Source organism: Sorex fumeus, unplaced genomic scaffold (genome assembly GCF_029834395.1).
Source record: "Sorex fumeus unplaced genomic scaffold, SorFum_2.1 ptg000038l, whole genome shotgun sequence".
In the NCBI taxonomy this organism is placed as follows: domain Eukaryota; kingdom Metazoa; phylum Chordata; class Mammalia; order Eulipotyphla; family Soricidae; genus Sorex; species Sorex fumeus.
In genome coordinates, this window is record NW_026606095.1 from 3197127 (window position 1) to 3211709 (window position 14583).

A 14583-nucleotide genomic window follows, 5' to 3' on the forward strand; every position below is an offset into this window, starting at 1 on the left:
GATTTTCGATGCCTTGACAAATGAGACAGTGTCCCTGAGTTTTGATCCTGACAGAAGTCGGAACTCCAGATTCTTTCTCTCATTTGAGTGAAGCAGATACTCCAAGCATAGCTCTTTCGATTCCTCTTTGGGAGACCCTAATAGTGTTCTCATCCCATTTTTGTAGGGTCCAGGTCTCTGATGTGTATGTTAATGCAGGAAGAACGGTAGAATCAAAGAGATGTGCCCAGAGCTGGAAGTTCTTCATCCTCTTAGCTATTTCTTCGATGCTCTTCCAAGGTGTTCCAAGCCACTCTCTTCCTCCTGCGAACTCAGCTGCTGGGTTCGTCATGTTGACTTCTCGACCTAGGTACACATAACTGATGCATTCAGAGATGTTCATTCTGTTGAGAGTGAATGGAACGTCAGGAACGAGACCGTTTCTCATAAACATTGTCTTCCTGAGGTTCAACTGTAATCTGACCTTTCCACACTCACGGTCGAAGGCGTCCAGTATTTGTGCTGCTTGGCTAATGTTTGGTGTTACTAGAATGATGTCATCAGCGAAACAGAGGTGGTGTAGTTGCTAGCCGCCTTTCTTCACTCCCATTCCTTCCTATCCCAGATGTTACATGACATTTTCAAGGGTGGCACTGAAGAGTTTCAGTGAAATGGTATCACCCTGCTGAACCCCTCTCTTGACATCGATGATCACTTCCTTATAGAATGGCGAGATCCTGGTAACGGATCCATAATATAGCTCAAGGAGGATCCTGATGTATTGAGTTTGAACACTCTGTTTGGCTAGGGCTTCTATGACTGCTTCAGTCTCAACAGAGTCAAAGGCCTTCTTTAAATCAATGAACATTAGACAGAGTGGCATCTTGAACTCCTGAGAAACCTCAATGCGCTTGGTTATCATGTGATATGGTTGATCATGCTAATCCTTTCAGAACCCAGTTTACTTGCATGGTTGTCCTTCATCTAGTGTTCTGCCAATCCTATTCAGTATGACTCAATTGAACAGGCAGATCAGGCCATAGTTGCCAATGTCATGGATGTTTCCCTTATTGTACGACAGAATGGTCCTGCTGGTTTTCCATTGGGATGGAACCTCGCATTGAGACAGGTAGCATGTGAAGAGCCATGCCAGTGTATTGATGAGTACTGCTGACAGGTTCTTCAGGTGTGCGGGTCTGACCATGTCTGGGCCAGGAGCTGTTCTCTTCTTCACTGACAAAATTGCGTGTTAGATTTTGGAAGGGAGAACATTGGGAATGGCATATCCATCCTGTGGAATTTTGTATGTGGGCAGGTGGACATGGCTATTGAAGAGATCTGAGTAGAAGTCAAAGATAATCTTCTCCATTTCCCTTCTGGAAGGTGTGATAGATCCATCAGGATGTTGGAGGGCAGTCATCTTGGTGTTGTAGTTGGCAAAGGACAGGCGGGCATGGCTAATGCTTTTCTCAGCTTCTGCCTCATCTGCCAGCACTGCTGCTCTTCTTTCTTTGAGGTCTTCCTTGATCGCTTCTTTGCACTACTTTGCGAGGTCAGACATTTGTTTGTGGTTGCCTGAGGCTTGCGCCAAGCCATGTTGGCTAATAAGCTTGAGAGTTTTCAAAGACAGGTGTCTTTTTGTGGCTATCTCTCTCTCGGAGTTCCTCGCACAATCATGGAGGTGCTGAACCAGTCAATCATATTCTTCTTCAATGTTGTCAATGATGGCATCTTCCCATGTTGCCGCAATAGTGCCAAAGAGCTTTCAGTTGGTGGTTGTTCGGGGAGTTCTCTTTTTAAACTTTGCAGCCCCTTCTCCCCGCTCTGTGAAGTAGAATTTTGCACAAAGGAGGAGGTGGTCAGATCCTGTTTGGAATTTTGGGACAACAGCAACATCAGTCAGGCAAAACCTTCAATTGAATATGATGTGGTCAATTTTGTTGTGGAACAGTCCACTGGGAGACTCCCATATCCAACGTTTAGATTTGGCCTTCTGGAACTGTGAGTTACCATGGATGATCTTGGTCAACATGATGAACTCAGATAGTCTCTCACCCTGTTCATTTCATTCTAGGTCATGCGTCCAGATGTGGAGTTCTTTGGCTGATCTTCTTGGTCCTATATTGGCATTAAAATCACTGACAATTATCTTAAGAAGGTATAATATTATTTATAGAATCTTTCCAGCTCTATGTAGAACTTCTCAATTTCTTCTTCATCATAATTGGATGTTGGTGCGTAGACAACCAAGATAGAAACTGCTAGCAGTCAGCCACATCTATTCAAGTGTAATCATCCAATTTGGGTTGTTAGGCATTCGAATGAATCAGTGCTCATGGCCAAGTTCGTGTTGACAAGGACACGAAGATCACTGACACCTCTTTTGTTGCATGTTCTGAGGAACTGTTCTTTTATAGTGTCGAAAATGGCATGATGTGGTTGATGCCTTCTTGTCTCTGTCAGACTGATGATGTTGTACTTGATCTTTCGCACTTTCACCATCAGGTCCTCGGTGAATGCATCCAATCCATGCATTGAAAATACAGACAGTCATGTTTGTCCTTCTTCATTTTGGCAGCCCAGTTCGACCTTGAGATTTTATCAGCCTCTCCTTCCTAATCCTTCTCTAATGCTGCCATATTGGTGTCTCTTTCAGGGACAGGGGAATGACCATTGTATTTACTGGTCTTGGCATATGGAATACACCACTGATAGCTTGCCAGGCTCCCGTGTGGAAGGGATACTCTCGGTAGCTTTCCAGGAAACTTAGCCTTAGGTGCAGCAAAATTGAAATAATGTGTGACTTTACACTAAACAAAAATGGGTTATATTTTTTACTCCGTTTGTTGTGTGCATGACCTTGAGTATATTGTTAACTCCTTGTATCAAATTTTCTCACCTGTAAGATAGAAATCACACTTACATTCCAAGACTATTATGATAATGAGTGTTAATATATAGAATGTGTTGGCACATGATAGTTTTCACAATTGGTAGCTACTGCTACTAAAATAATTATCACTCATTATCTCTGTCTTTTCTGTATCTCAGGCTATTAAAAGAAAAATTTTCTGTTAAAGACATATTAAGTGACATTGTCTACTTTGAAATCTATAATTTGCAAGTAAACAACATTCTTTACCTTTGATTATTAATGTCCCCTTATTTTTATATATGTGCATATACATGCATAACTTTTAAAAAATTTTATCTCTTAATATTTAATTTTATATTTGTTGTTACTTTCTTAACATATTACTTGTCTAAGAAACTTCTCTTACTTTCTTCACACTTTCTAGTTTTATGTAATGACTCAGTAGGCGTCCAAAAATATTTGTCAGCTTTACTGTTAACTTCCACATGCACTTGTTAACATCTGTGTTTGTTGAAGAATTTAGAAAAAAATACCTCAAATCCTTTATTCCATTGACATCAACATTTTGTTAGGTTATTTCATAGCAGAATTTAATCTATATGTCCATAGTTAAATGAAGTGGGTGACTGGATAAAATGTGTTTAAATGTCCTTAAAAGGAAAGTTGAATTTTTATTATTCTTTCAGTAGGATTGTAGCTTTCAGTCTTGGTTGATTGAGTTGACACTTGACATGATTTTTAATAATTGCTATTGCTTTGAGTGAAAATGAGTTCAAATGAGCTAAGGAGAACTTTAATGACCTTTAAAATATTATATTAAATAAAGTGAAAGGAAATTAGCATAGTAAGCCAACTCTGGAAGATTTTATAAGAGAAGAAAGTCTATGTTGGAATCCTGTAAATAGCCAATAAAAATTCACCTTGTCTGTATATTGTCCTAGGGGACACAATCTCATTTACATTTATTAGAAGTAATGATGTAGTGTCCTGCAGATAATTAACACAATAAAATGCTGCTAATTTCACAGTGTCATTATAAAATTTGCCAGTTCAAATTAGAAAGTGATTAACCCTCTGAGTGAGGCAATGACATTTCCATTTGCAGATTGTGAATAAAATTTGAAAGCATGTTTCCCCTCATTTGAAAGTTCAGTTCGCTCACTGTGCTTCCACCTTCTTTTCACTTGACTGTGTTATGCCTTTTTAAGAATGAATTGGCTGCACCTAAACAAGGTAATTCCTGATAATTTTGTAATATAAACTATCCAGATTCTCAAAAAAAGCATGGGTTTGTCTAAACATTAATGAGGAAAATTATATGTAATTAAATAATGTTTTGAAAAAAGAAAAGAAGGAAGAAGGTGAAAGAAAGGTGGGAGAGAGGAGAAAATACAGTAGCTATCTCAGATAAATGCAATTTTAATGAGTAATAAACTTCATATTGGTGCATGCATGTATGAAACTTCTTTGTTTCCAAGTTGCCTTCAAAATGAGATTCATTTCATTTTCCAGTACTTAGACTTTAACCTTTTTCAGGACACTTTATTCATTTACTGCATAGCTCTTGTCCACAACTGATTTTAATTAATTCCTTAAAAGGAATAAGTTAATTAGAAGAGAAAGATTTATGGTACCACATTTTAAATATTCCTACTCAAATGAAATCCTCTTAAAGAATATTTAATGAAGAAGTGGTATTATAAATGAAGGAAAGCTGGAGTTAATGATAAAATTGTCCAAACAGTTAAGACAATTATTAACTGAATAAATCTATTACATACATTTGTAAAGCTGCTAAAAATATGTTCTCATATGTTCTCATGTCCTTCCCTTGTCTTTATTCCCTTTTCTCTAATGATTCAGAGCAAAATAATACATACAAGGGGCCAAAGAGATAGCAGAGAGGTGAAGGCTCTTGCCTTGCAAGTCAGCCCTAGTTTGATCCCTAGAACTTCATATTAACCTCTGAGTAACATTAGAAGTATTCTTTGTGCTGAACCGGGAGTAAGCTTAAAGCACTGTCAGAGCACTTTACTATCTGAGCACCCCTAGATCACATAGTTAATTTAAGTCGGAAATGTCTTTGAAAGTATGGATTTACTTTCAGTGTCAAAGCTATTCGGCATATAAAGAAATTAAACAAGGAGAACTGTCGAGAAGACTCGCTAAACTAAAAACGTTTATTTGAAATTTTGTCTGTATTTATGAATGCATTTGTTATTATTGGAAACTTTTCACTGACTTTTGTGACTTTAATACTGAAATAACTCAAGGATTTTGTCTCCAGATTTTTTGACTATGAAGAATCAAAATCTAACCTGAATCAAAAGCAAAAAAAAGAAGGAATCTCTTGACGAATGATTCTGCATCTGGAGTGTCACTTGATCTCTAGACTTCCCGTTAATCATCAATTTGCTCGAGTGGCCACCAGTAACGTCTCCATTTGTCCCTGTCGTGTGCTAATGTAGCCCAATGGCGTCTGTTCATTCCAGGAACACGAAGAGCCTCAAACCAATCATTCAGGGTCTTGACTAAAAAGTCTGGCTATCTGGTAGGTGGGTGGCCACACGGTCTTTTGATGTCCCGTGCTATCCAGTCAGTAACAACTCTCCAGTGATCATCTCCAAATCTCATTACGTCTCCAGCCCATATGATTTTCAATGCCTTGGCAAAAGAGACAGTGTCACTGATTCTTGACCTTCCATGGAGGTTGGAACTTCGGATTCTTTCTCTCATTTGAGTGAAACGTGATACTCCAAGCATAGCTCTTTTGATTCCTCTTTGGGAGACCCAAATAGCATTCTCATCCTGTTTTCATAGGGCCCAGGTCTCTGAGGCATATGATAATGCAGGAAGAACAGTGGAATCGAAGACATGTGCCTGGACCCAGAGGTTCTTCATCATCTTAGCTATTTCTTTGACACTCTTGAAGGCGTTCCAAGCCACTCTTCCTCCTGCGCAACTCAGGTGCCAGGTCGTTTGTCATGTTGACTTCTCGACCTAAGTACACATAACTGTTGCATTTGGAGATGTTTGTTCCATTGAGAGTGAATAGAACATCAGGAAAAAGACTGTTTCTCATAAACATTTTCTTCGTGAGAATCAGCTGTAGTCTGACCTTTCCACACTCACGGTCGAAGTTGGCCAGCATTTGTGCCACTTGGCTAATGTTTGGTGTTATTAGAACAATGTCATCAGCAAAGTGGAGGTGGTATAGTTCTTGACCGTCTATCTTCACTCCCATTCCTTTCTATTCCAGTCATCACATGATGTTCTTGAGGGTGGCATTGAAGAGTTTCAGTGAAATAATATCACCCTGCCGAACCCCTCTCTTGACATGGATGATCACTTCTTTGTAGAATGATGAGATCCTGGTAGTGAATCCGTAATACAGCTCAAGGAGGATTCTGCTGTATTGAGTTTGAGTGTCCTGATTGGCTATGGCTTCAATGATTGCATCTGTCTCAACAGAATCAAAGGCCTTCTTTGAATCAATGAACTTTAGACAGAGTGGCATCTTGAACTCCCAAGAAACCTCGATGAGCTTGTTCACCATGTGGATATTATCAATAATGCTGAATCCTTTTCAAAAACCGGCTTGCTCGTATGGTTTATACCAGATAAATACCTCACCGGCAGACCTCCACTACCTCCACTACCTCCATTACTCAGCCGCCGCCATGTTTCAGGATGCTTTCTGGACGCTTGGGCCAAGACTCACACATGACTGAAGCCCCAAAGAACAAGATAAGCAGAACTCTGAGACCTTGGACTCCAGGCTCAACAAACCCAGGGACAGAGATAATATGCTTGCTTCTACCAACAACAGGTGATGAAAGGATAGAATCAGGAGCCCCACCCTACCCTGCCCTGTCTGCTTCCATCCACCACTGGAGACCAAGGGATTGGATTACGCACAGAAGACCTACCCTATCCCTACCGGTACCAGATAAATACCTCACCAGCAGACCTCCACTACCTCCACTACCTCCACTACCCAGCCACCACCATGCTCCAGGACACTTTCCAGATGCAAGGCGGCCATGCGACACATTATAACACAATTAATACTTCCAGGATTGCTGCACCATATTTGATAGGGTTCAAATATGGTTTGAACCATGGGAACACCTATGATTAGAGGCCTCCCTAATAGCTTCTATCACTCTCGGAGAGCCTGGCAAGCTACCAAGAGTATTCCACCCGCACAGCAGAGCCTGGCAAGCTATCCATTATGTATTCGATATGCCAAAACCAGTAATTACAATAGGTCTCATTCCCCTGACCCTGAAGGAGTCACCAATATGGCAGCGTTGATTAGGATGATGAAGGAGAAGCTGATAAAACCTCAAGGCCTATCTAGGCTGCTAAAACAAAAAAAGAAAAAAATGATTGTATGTACTTTCAATGCATGTACACTGGCATCAGATGCATCCATTGAGGACCTGATGGTACAAGTGTGAAAGATCAAGTACAACATCATTGGTCTGACCAAGACAAGAAGGCATCAATCACATCACGCCGTTTTCGACACTGGAGAAGAACTGTTCCTCGGAACATGTGATAAAAGAGGCGTTGGAGGCATCGGTGTCCTTGTCAACATGAATTTGGTCATGAGCATTGATTCATTCGAATGCCTAAAAACCCGAATCGATCGATTACACTTGAATAGATGTGGCTCATTGCTGGCAATTTATATCTTCGTTGTCTGCTCACCAACATCTACTTATGATGAAGGGGAAATTGAGAAGTTCTACATGGAGCTGGAGAAGTTCTATAAAGAATACCACACCTTCTACAAGATCATTGTTGGTGACTTTAGTGCCAAGATAGGACCGAGAAGATCAACTGAAGAACTCCATATCGGGACCCATGGTCTAGAATGGAACGAACAGGGTGATAGACTGTCTGACTTCATCATGTTGACCAAGACTATCCATGGTAACTCACACTTCCAGAAGGCCAAATCTAAATGTTGGACATGGGAGTCTCCCAGTGGACGGTTCCACAACAAAATTGACCACATCATATTCAATTGATGGTTTTGCCTGACCAATGTCACTTTTGTCCCAAAATTCGAAACAGGATCAGACCACTGTCTTCTTCGTGCAAAATTCTACTTCACAGAGTGGGGAGAAAGGGCTGCAAAGTTTAAGAAGAGAACTCTCATCTGGAGTGGCAGAGATAGCATTTAGACACTATTCATCTTTACTTTATGTGATTTGATTTCAAATAGCTTTTTTTTGATACCATTCAAAAGGTTTGGGCTCATATTCTAGTAAGTAAATCACTAATGTGGAGAGAGATCAACCACCTCTCTTGGGACACTTGCCTATTCACTGACAGAAGTTGATGGAGAAGAGGTACTCTAAGGGTTAACAATGTCCTATATCACTAGTGTATAGCCCTAGTGTCCTATACCTATAGTCACAGTGTTCTATAACTAAATTATTGTCTAACTATCCTATACTACTTTGACATCCTGTGATTCTAGGACTCTTGGAAACATGGGTGTTAGCAGCTGTGCTTGGCCAAAGATCAGCAACTTTAGTTCCAGATACATCACTTAAAAGCAATTGAAGAAAGTTACTTCAGCTTAAGCACCTTGGTGCTTAAAGAAATTTTCCATAAGAAGAAAGTGTTTGTTTTAATGAATAGTGCTGGTAATTTTTTGCTTTGTAGAAACATTTTTTAACAATTTAAATATTAACTACCCTTAAACAAGCAGTTCTTGGCTTATGTATATTAAATGTGATGTATATTTGGCAGTGCATTCCTGTTTACAATAAATAGTGTTTTTTAATGAAGACAAAAGTTATTGTAAGTTGTAGGAAGATGAAAAATAGTCTAAGCAAAAACTTTCTGACTCTTTCTAATCACCAAAATATTTTTTTGTAGTTTTACTTTTAATTACTTATTTGCTTTAAGTTTTTATAATTTAAGCATTATGATTCAGTATTAATAATAGTCTTTCAGTTACACAGTGTAACTATATCACACACCCACCAGAAGAGTGTCAGCACCTTCCATCATATATCTAGGTCCCCTCTCACCCTTCTATCCATTCTCTCATCACAATTAGCAAATTCAGTTCTGTACGCCTACTTCCAAGGTCTGCCTTCATTGTCTACTTTTTACATTTTTCTTGCTATGTACTTGTCACACTCAATTAAGATCATTCCATATTTGTCTCTCTCTCTTTCCAACTCATTTCACTTAGCATGATCTCCCTCTAATCCTATCCCTGCAGTAACAAACTGGAAGATTTCATCTTTTCTCATAGCTAAGTACTACTCCATATGTATATATGCCATATATATTGTGTATATATGTCAATTTCTTCTTTTCTACAAGATCAATACGCATATATATTGTGTATATATGCCAAGTTTTTCTTTTCTCTTTTGGTTTTTGGACCACACCTGGTGATGCTCAGAGCTTATTCCTGGCCCTGAGCACTGGGATCACTACTGGTCAACTCAGGAGACCACATGTGATGCTAAGGATTATTCCTGTGTTGGCCACATGCTAGAAAAATATCCTACCCACTCTACTGGGATGGTGTGATAGCACAGCAGATAAGGCGTTTGCCTTGCAAGTGGCCAATATGGCTGACCCAAGTTCGATTCTTCCGCCCTTCTCGGAGAGCCCAGCAAGCTACCGAGAGTATCTCGCCTGCACAGCAAAGCCTGGCAAGATACCTGTGATGTATTCAATATGCCAAACACAGTAACAATTGTCACAATGGAGACATTACTGTGTCCGCTTGAGCAAATCGGTGAACAATGGGAGGACAGTGACAGTGACCCACTGTACTATCACTCGGGCACTATGCATACCAATTTTTTTACTAACTCTTATGCTCTTGGGCACTTGACTGTGTCCAGATTTTTGTTTTATAAATGGCACTATAGTGAACCTGGGAGCAAAGAAAGTTTTCTGAATTGATGCTTGGAGCTCTTGGGAGTAGATGATAAAAAGTGAATTTACTAGGCTAAATATAAGATCAATTATTAATGTTTTGAGAAGACTACATATTATTTTTCATAAAGGCTGAACCAGATTTTCCTCACAAGGGTTCCTTTCCCACCTCTTCCTCCAGGAATCTTTTCAATGTGTTACAAATTTCAAACTTGATGAGATAGTTCATTGTTGTTTAAACTTGCATTTCCCTGAAAATAACTGATGAACATGTGCCTACTTCTTGTACCTATTTCAAGTCTAATATGCATTTTTTTGAGGAAATGTCTTGTTAGCTTCTCTCTCTTTTTGATGCAATTCTTTGCTTCATAAAGTTTTGGAATTAGCTCTTTGTCAGATGTATGTTGAAAAAATTTTCTTCTATCAGCTAGGGTGTTTATTTTATTCTGATTATCATTTGTTTCACAATGAAGAATCGTCTTAATTTTACATACATCTAGTTTTTAATTTTGGTTCCATTTTCTTAGATAACAGCATGAAATCTTTGGGGATAACTCTGCAGTCAATATCATGGAGAATGTGTGTTTTTCTTAATGTAACTTATGAGTCAGGTCTATTATTGAGGTGTTTAACTGTATTTTGAATTAATATTTGTGTATGCTCATAGGCATTTGCATTTACATCATCAAGGATTTTGATTTATTATTTCAACCAAAGATACTTCAGCCTTGCCATTGATTTCACTGTATTTATTCCTACTGATTGTCTTTCTTTGGGATAGCATTACAGCCTAGGTAACATGAATCTCAAAGAAATCAGGATAAAAGGATGTTTAACAAATATTGTGACCATTTTAACCAGGGAACAGTCACTGCCGAGACCCAAGGGTTGAAGCAGTAACTGCAGTTTGAGCACTGGCTCCACTACCGGCCGCTGCCAGATCCTCCAACCTTGGTGAGATTAGGGTGTGTGGATTGCTATAAAACACAACACGTTTTCCAGGTTGACAAGAAATGTGATATTACACAGACTTAAAAGCTTGCAGAAAAGGTAAAAAAGAAAATGATATTCATTTTCTTAAATGTTATTAGAAGGAGGTTTCCTGGGAAATGAGTAGAATCAAATTCCTTGATTAATAAGATGGTCATAAATATGCAAAGGAATATTTTAAACAACTATCATAAATTATGAGATAAAAGGGCAGGGGGAAATGGGGGTAATGACATGCAGTAGAAGAAATATGTATGAAAGGTTTAGAATCTATTTTGTTTGGGAGTATGTGGGATCTGTAGTAATTTCAGGTCTGAAAGACAGAGAGGCCAAATAGGAGAAAAAGTTGAACTAACAATAGGATATTGGAGTGCCATCAATATGTCTGTGGTAGCAGGAGCCTATGGAATATATCCTCCAGGAATATCAAGCTCAGTGAAATAAGAAAAGGGTCTATTTCAGCACTGTGAAACACTGCAGTGTGTGGCAAAGAAAGAGTGGAAATGGTGTGAAACTAGGAATAATGAAGTATCAGGAGAAAATAATAGAAGACAAGGACTAAGAAAACTTCAAGAAGGTGAAGCACCTATGAAGGAATGCCTTGAGTAGGAAACTGGGTCAAACGGCCATTGTCATCCATTTTATGGATGACACCTTGCCTGTGAGCAACAAACCTGTTCAATTACATGAAAATAATAAGTTATAGTAGAAAGACAACTGAATTTCTTCAGTGACCTAGGAAGGTCCTTTAATTCCTTGGGGATCAAGATTCACATCTATAAAACAAAAGGTACTAATTTAAATCACTTATAGGTTTAAAACTCTGATATACCAAAATTTTATGCCAAACATTATACCAAATAACAAAATTATTATGCAATTTATATTATTTTTTAACAATTTTAAGGTAAATGTAGGATAAACTTCTTGTTGACCTCTCTGTTTTTCTGTGTGTGTGTGTGTGTGTGTGTGTGTGTGTGTGTGTGTGTTTGTGGCTAGCTTATAACACTTATGAGATTTCATTTTAAAGATGTTAGATTTAAATTCCCTAAAATGTAACAGTATTTACTATCCAGTAGACTCTGAGTACTTAATAAAACCTTTCCATGATACTCATCATTATTACAATGGATTACCCAACTCTCCAATAAAGAAAAAGCTTAAATGCTTAGGTATAGTAAAGCTAAATTTGGCTTTCCAGAGCCTTAGCAGGTATTCAGCAGTCCACATTTTCACTCTAAGAGAGAAAAATACACACTGTGAAGACTTCTTAAAAGTTCTCCCCTATTCAAAAAGATTGCAAATTTTTCATCTATTTTTAAATTTCAGTCCAATTAAAGTTCTGCTCATTTAAGTTGTTTTCCTCTAATCCTTGATTGGTATGCAATTCAGTGATGCCTGGCAACTGTCCATAGTAGACACTAAAGGTAATGAATTTCTTAGAATCCTGTTTCTTACCTATAATGAAAATATCATCCACCTCTCTCATATAAGCAAGATACTAAATTAGCCATGAAGATCTTGGCAGCACTTGCTGAAGTGGGTGAAACCAGGATGGGAAGCAGTGTCTTGCTAATTGCTCTGCATTCTTTAGTGTAGGTGAACATTGAATATACACATCTTCCATAAATACTAGTTCTTCTAACTCAAGATGGTATAGCATCTTATAATTGGCGTTCTCACTAGCAAAGCCATTAAGTCTAAAATTGGAGAAAGTCAGATTTATTATTTTCATTCTATCATGTTTTTGTTTAGGACTAGAAGCAGTACTGGTGTCTACTCCTGGCTCTGTGCCCCTCTGGTGCTTGGGGACTGAACCCAGGCCTCCCACATGCAAAGCATATGTTCATATGTTCAGCGTGCATTGCTATCTTTCTGTCCAATACTCATTTTTAAAATTCAAACCACTTGGTAAGATTTTTTTTGGGGGGTCACACCTGGCGATGCTCAGGGCTTACTCCTGGTTCATGCATTCAGGAACTACTCCTGGCCGTGTTCAAGGGACCATATGGGATGCTGGGGATCGAACCAGGGTTAGGCCGTGTGCAAGGCAAACGCCCTACCTGCTGTGCTATCACTCCAGCCCCCCACTTGGTAAGATTTTTAAGATGTTGTATTATTTATGACTGAAAAAATATTTAAATATCCATGCTATAATTACAAGAATTTTTAACTTAAAGGCTGTAATTTGTGGCTTTTATTATAATGATCTTTACTTGATAATGTGAAAAATGACACAGATAGTTTAAATTGGTAGTAGGGAGTGGGGGAATAGAGAGAAAAAACAGAGGTCAAGGCACTTGTCTTGCATGCTGTCTGCTGGGTAAATAGCTGCACTGAGTATGGTTTCTGGAACACCATCTGGAATAGCACAGAGTCAGAAGTAAACCCTGAGTAACAATGAATGTACTTCACCTCCACTGAAATTAATAACAGATGCAGGCCACAATTGGTGATTCTTGGAATCTACTCTCAACTATGTGCTTGAAATTTATTACTAGAGGTGTTTGACAGGGACTTGTGGTACCAGAGATCCAACCCTGGTGGCCCATATGCAAATAAATAAGTCAAGCTATCCTACCAGTCAATCATTTTAAAAGGAAACTCAAGAACTGCCTCCAAGAGTTAGATAAGTTAACAAGAATTTCTTGAGTGCTAATTCTATGTCATAGAGTATGAATAAAAAATCAACCAGTCATTTATTCCTGCCTCTAACCACTCATATAGATCTATAGTATGTGCAGCAGAAGTGAAAAGGTAGATTGTGGATCTAAAAATCTTGTGATGGATAACCTAGAGTGTTTAGATTAAGTGTGTCTTGTTATTGAACATTCCAAGTGAGAGAGTAGTTGTCAAATGCAAATTTTCTGTGTATTAAATTGAGATTAAAAAAGAAGAGCAGATTGCACATACAAGTTTTATCCTGAAAAAACCTTATGTTTCCATGTCTGCTTCACATTTTTTCAAACAAATTGATATTAATAACTTAAGTAATTTGCTCAAATAACTCAGTTATGTGTGGTTGTGACAATCACAACTCTTTGTAGTGTATGATAGAAGTGCTATATTAAATATTTTAGTCAAAATAAAGACTATCGGTTCGTTTAATCAAATCCTAGCAAGAATTGGAAGTGTAGCAGACCTCTCTGATAATTTGAATAAAGTTCAAATGCTCTAAGGAGCACTCTACTTCTCTCCTGCTTTCCATGAACTCTGTCTTCTTTCTTCATCTCTTTCCTGGAAGTTATACACAGGGCACTTCAGTTTTAAACTTTCAACTTCAAAAAACTCCTGGGATTCTAATTGAATTGTGATTTCTTTTTATTAAAAGGGACAGCTATTGCTCTAGCTGAATTTGGTCCTCATCCATGGACCAACCAATGATTCCTAGTACTAGGTTATAGAAGCTGGGCAGCTTATACAAGAAACTAACTGTAGCCTCAGACCCTTAAAAAATTAGATATTCCTTGCAAACAACAACTCTGGGTTGGCTAAAACCAAGTATTCATCACAATTTTTCATATCACCTTTCCAAAACAAATAAAAAACAGAACAAAATAACCCCAAGTTTGTATAAATCAAGGGATTTAAAATTTCACTAGGATAATACAATGAAGTTACCTAGCTTAAAAGTCTTGTTGTATTTTTTACTAGATATTAGTAATTTACTGCCTCCTAAAGATATTCCTCATCCCCCAAATCACAATAATCTGTTAATGGCACCTTCAATTCTTCAAGTCTCCAGGTCCCAAATCTTAGACTTATCTCTGACACTTCCTTTTTTCCATACCCAATTTTTAATGAGTCTCCCAACTTAT